The sequence below is a fragment of the Arachis stenosperma genome, chromosome 10 (assembly GCF_014773155.1).
Source record: "Arachis stenosperma cultivar V10309 chromosome 10, arast.V10309.gnm1.PFL2, whole genome shotgun sequence".
In the NCBI taxonomy this organism is placed as follows: domain Eukaryota; kingdom Viridiplantae; phylum Streptophyta; class Magnoliopsida; order Fabales; family Fabaceae; genus Arachis; species Arachis stenosperma.
In genome coordinates this window covers 30,197,225-30,203,224 of record NC_080386.1, presented here as the reverse complement: position 1 = coordinate 30,203,224, position 6,000 = coordinate 30,197,225, and positions in this window count along the sequence as shown.

The following is a 6,000-nucleotide window of genomic DNA, read 5'->3' as shown; positions in this document are numbered from 1 at the left end:
ACAATCATTCAATCCTTGAATCTTACTCAGAATACCACAGACAAGGTTTAGACTTTCCGGATTCTCTTGAATGCCGCCATCTATTCTAGCTTATACCACGAAGATTCTGATTAAGGAATCTAAGAGATATCTACTCAATCTAAGGTAGAATGGAGGTGGTTGTCAGGCACACGTTCATAGTTGAGAATGATGATGAGTGTCACGGATCATCACATTCATCAGGTTTAAGAACAAGTGATATCTTAGAATGGAAGCAAGCATGATTGAATGAAAAACAGTAGTAATTGCATTAATCCATCAAGACACAGCAGAGCTCCTCACCCCCAACCATGGGGTTTAGAGACTCATGCTGTAGAAGATACAATGAGAAACGTGTAAAGTGTCATGAGGTACAGATACAATGTCAAAAGATCCTATTAATAGTGAACTAGTAACCTAGGGTATACATAAATGAGTAAATGACGTAAAAATCTACTTCCGGGGTCCACTTAGTGTGTGCTTGGGCTGAGCATTGAAGCTTTCATGTGTAGAGACTTTTTTTGGAGTTAAACGCCAGCTTTTATCCCAGTTTGGGCGTTTAACTCCAATTTTTATGCCAGTTCCGGCGTTAAACGCTGGGAATTCTAAAGCTGATTTGCAACGCCAGTTTGGGCCATCAAATCTCGAGCAAAGTATGGACTATTATACGTTGCTGGAAAGCCCAGGATGTCTACTTTCCAACGCCGTTGAGAGCCCGCCAATTGGGCTTCTGTAGCTCCAGAAAATCCACTTCGAATGTAGGGAGGTCAGAATCCAACAGCATCTGCAGTCATTTTCAGCCTCTGAATCAGATTTTTGCTCATGACCCTCAATTTCAACCAGAAAATACCTGAAATCACAGAAAAATACACAAACTCATAGTAAAGTCCAGAAAAGTGAATTTTAACTAAAAACTAATAAAAATATAATAAAAACTAACTAAAATATACTAAAAACATACTAAAAATAATGCCAAAAAGCGTATAAATTATCCGCTCATCATTAGCTTTCCAACACAATTGAGAGTGCGTCATTTGGACCTCTGTAGCTCTAGAAACCACACAGACTCAAAGTAGCATCCAAAAAGTGATTTTTGCACTAAAAACTACTAAAACATATTAAAACTCAACAAAACATAACTAAAACGCCATGAAAACAATGCTAAAAAGCGTATAAAATATCCGCTCATCAGAACACCAAACTTAAACTGTTGCTTGTCCCCAAGCAACCAAAAACAAAGTAGGATTAAAAAGAAGAGAAGGATACAATAAATCTTAGAGTTTTCAATGAAGCTCAGTTCCAATTGATGAGCGGGGCTGGTAGCCATTTACTTCTGAACAGTTTTGGCATCTCACTTTTCTTTGAAGCTCAGAAGTATTGACATCTTTAGGAACTCAGAATTTGGATGATATTATTGACTTTCTTAGTTCACTTCTTCTTGATTCTTGAACACAGCTTCTTTTTGAGCCTGGCCGTGACCTTAAGCATTTTGTTTTCCTGTATTACCACCGGATACATAAACGCCACAGACACTTAACTGGGTGAACTGATGCACCACTATTTTGTGGTACATCTTATGCTTAATTGAGTGGATTTTATCCACTAATCTCACACTTATTCATTGAATTCGCATGTTTTACATTTTCCTTCCTAATTTTGTGCTATGATTGAAAATATGTTTCTTTGGTCTTAATTTAGCTAATTTTAATCCTCTCTCATTACCATTCAATGCCTTGATATGTGTTTTAAGTATTTTCAGAGATCACAGGGAATGAATGGCTTAGAGGATGGAAAGAAAGCATGCAAAAGTGGAAGGAATATAAGAAATTGAAGGAATCGCAAAGCTGTCAGCCCTGACCTCTTCGTACTTAATTGATCATAACTTAAGCTACAAAGGTCCAAATGAGGCGGTTCCAGTTGCGTTGGAAAGCTAACATTCGGGGCTTCAAAATGATATGTAATTTGCCATAGTGGTTGTACATCTAGGCGACGCGCACGCGTGCATCTGCGGAAAATCTAGCAACCTATGCTAGGCTATTTTTGACCTAGTTTTCGGCCCAGAAAACACAGATTAGAGGCTGCAGAGTGGAGGAATCAGTAGAGACTTCCCATTCACAATTGAGAGGTTCTCTCCTCTCTCTAGGTTTTAGGATTCCTAGTTTTATGCTTTTGAGCTGGATATTACAAAAGTTACTACCTCCATTGAAGTTTTTTATCATTCTAGTTTGTTTTCTATTACCCTTACTCTTTCATATCCTTAATCTCTATTCAGAATTACAATTGGATTGTTTTTAGGATTTATTAATGCAAGAATTATTTTTTTTATTTAATTTTATTAATTGTTTAATTACTTCCATTTAATTTCAATTACCATGTTCCCTTTTTACTTCTTTTATGAGTTTATGAAAATGACATCCATGTTAACCGACTAGACTCCCAACTTGACTTGGGAGTTGATTAAGAGGAGACCCTTGAGGTGGAATAATCAAGAATTAATTGGTAACTGAAAGTTGTTGGCTAGCTCTCTAGTTACTAACGCTAATCCTTCCCAAGGGAAAGGATTAGGACTTGTGAATAGAAGTTGGTTCATTACTTGACTTTCCCTTATTCGGTAAGGGTTAACTAGGTAGAAACAACAATCAATTATTAACTGATCTTGGGAAAATCCAACAAGGATAGAACTTTCGATTAATCTTCTCCTAGTCAAGGTGTTTTATTTATTTTAATTACATAAAACCTCTTGTTAATTTTCCTTGCTTTAAATTATAATTAATTATTTTATCATTCCTCACTCTAAAAAGTCTCAGAAAAACCCATAACCATTAGTAATACACTTCCCTGCAGTTTCTTGAGAGACGACCCGAGGTTTGAATACTTTGGTTATTACTTTTTAGGGTTTTTGTTACTTGTGACAACCAAACTTTTGTATGAAAGGATTCTTTGTATGTTTAGAAGCTATACTTGCAACGATAACTTATTTGTGAATTCTAGACCACACAAAAATCCGTTTGTTAAAATGGCGCCATTGCCGGGGAATTGCAAATGTGTGCCTTATTATTGGTTATTGTAAATATTTGCTTTTTGCTTGTTTGTTAGTTTTTGTAGTTTAGGACTTAGTTGCTAATTTTTACTAGTTTCTGTTTTTCTTTTCTTTAACTACTATGAATTCTCACCCCTCTGGCTATGAGTTTAGTACAAATTATGTTATAGGAGATGGATGCTACAATGAAAATATGCATCATGGATGGGAGAATCAAAGATGGAAGGAGCCACAAGGATTTGATCAACCCTCTTGGCAACAACCTCCACCAACATACTAAGACCAAGAACCATTCCAAGAAGCATATCAAAATAACGGCTATGGTGAGCACTCTTTTGATTATCAACAACCATCACCATACGCCTATGAACTGTCTCCGCAACATAATTGTGAACCACCATACTCACAAGCCCTTTACCACCAAACATCCCCATATGACCCTAGTCCTTATCCACCATACCAACCACCATATGAACCATACATAGAACCACCCCGATTCCAAAACAATTGCCCCCTTCCTCTTCCTCTGACAAGATGCTTCAATCTTTTGCACAAGGACAAAAGACCATGGAAAGCGCACTTACCGGTCTAACCTCTCCTTTGCAAGCTCTCACCTTACAGGTTGGACTTCCTTTTCAACCACATAATGATCTCTCCATCCTATCACCTCCCTACATAGAAGAGCACCCACATCCATCAATCTAAGAGTAAGATGACCCCAATTATGCTATTGACATTGAACAAGAGAGAATTCTTTACAAATTCATACTTCAAAAGAAGCTAGAGGAGGCCCTAAAAGGTGAAGGTAGTAGAGACCCTTGAAGGTGAAGGAGTGGTTGAAGGATTAGTGAGGGAAGACATCAAGGAGGAGTTTGATTTTGTATTAGAGCAAGTGGAGAAAGACGAATTTGTCATAGAAGAGGAAGTGGTCGAAGACTTAGGAGATGCGAAACCTCCATGGGAATCTAGAGTTGTAGAGTATTCCTCCAATAGGCTTGAAATTGATGTTGAAGAGGATAGTGCACAACCTCCAAGGCATGTTCCTTATGAAGAATTGGATGGAATAGAACAAGAAACAAGTCCCTTTGGTGATAAAGTTCCCATATTACAACCTCCTAGTGATGAACTTGCATCCGCAATTGAACCCCTTGAGTTTGAGGAACCTTCTCCATGTGAATCTGAAAGTGATGTGGAGGTCGACCTTTCTCAACCTCCAACTTATTACTTGAGTGATTGGGAAGAATTAGAAGAATTTGATCGGGGTGCGCTTGAAGTTGGAGAGGTTTGCAAGGAGGTGGAAGAATTCAAAGAAGAGCACAAGGGAGTGGAGCTTACAAGACCATTGGAAACACCTCTCCCAAAGCCATTACCATCCAATACAACATTGAAGTGGCTAAAATCCTTATCCTTAACCTTTACTTTTCTACTTGAATATGGTTTGCTTGAGATGGATGGTTAGTGCACGAAATTGTGATCATCAACAATGGCGCCAAAAACTTGGTAGCACTCTCAAACGTGAATCACATTTAGTCACAACTCCGCACAACTAACCAGCAAGTGCACTGGGTCGTCCAAGTAATACCTTACGTGAGTAAGGGTCGATCCTACGGAGATTGTTGGTATGAAGCAAGCTATGATCACCTTGTAAATCTCAATCAGGCGGATAATAGATGGTTATGGATTTTCGAATAATAGTAAATAATAAACATAAAATAAAGATAGAGTTACTCATGTAATTCAATGGTGGAAATTTCAGACAAGGGTATGGAGGTGCTGTGTTCCTTCTAAATTTCTGCTTTTCTACTGCTTTTATCCAATCCTTCTTACTCCTTTCCATGGCAAGCTGTATGTAGGGCATCACCGTTGTCAATGGCTACATCCCATCTTCTCAGTGAAAATGGTTCAAATGCTCTGTCACAGCATGGCTAATCATCTGTCGGTTCTCGATCATGTTGGAATAGAATCCCTTGATTCTTTTGCGTTTGTCATCACGCCCAACAATCGCGAGTTTGAAGCTCGTCACAGTCATTCAATCCCGGAATCCTACTCGGAATACCACAGACAAGGTTAGACTTTCTGGATTCCATCAATTCTAGCTTATACCATGAAGATTCTGATTAAGGAATCCAAGAGATATGCGTCCGGTCTAAGGTAGAACGGAAGTGGTTGTCAGTCACGCGTTCATAGGTGAGAATGATGATGAGTGTCACGGATCATCACATTCATCATGTTGAAGTGCAACGAATATCTTAGAATAAGAACAAGTGGAATTGAATAGAAAATAGTAGTAATTACATTGAAACTTGAGGTACATCAGAGCTCCACACCCTTAATCTATGGTGTGTAGAAACTCCACCGTTGAAAATACATAAGTGATGAAGGTTCAGGCATGGCTGAATGGTCAGCCCCCAAAACGTGATCAACAGTCTCCTAAGATGAATAATAAAATAAAATTGAGACCAAAGATGTCTAATACAATAGTAAAAAGTCCTATTTATACTAGACTAGCTACTAGGGTTTACGAAAGTAAGTAATTGATGCAGAAATCCACTTCTGGGGCCCACTTGGTGTGTGCTTGGGCTGCACTTAATCTTTACACGAGCTGAGGCTTCTATTGGAGTTAAACGCCAAGTTGTAACGTGTTTTTGGCGTTCAACTCTGGTTTGTGACGTGATTCTGGTGTTTGACTCCAGAATGCAGCATGGAACTGGCATTGAGCGCCATTTTACATCGTCTAATCTCGAATAAAGTATGGACTATTATATATTGCTGGAAAGCTCTGGATGTCTAATTTCCAAAACCGTTGAGAACGCGCCATTTAGAGTTTTGTAGCTCCAAAAAATCCATTTTGAGTGTAGGGAGATCAGAATCCAACAACATCAGCAGTCCTTTGTCAGCCTCCTTATCAGAGTTTTGCTCAGGTCCCTCAATTTCAGCCAGAA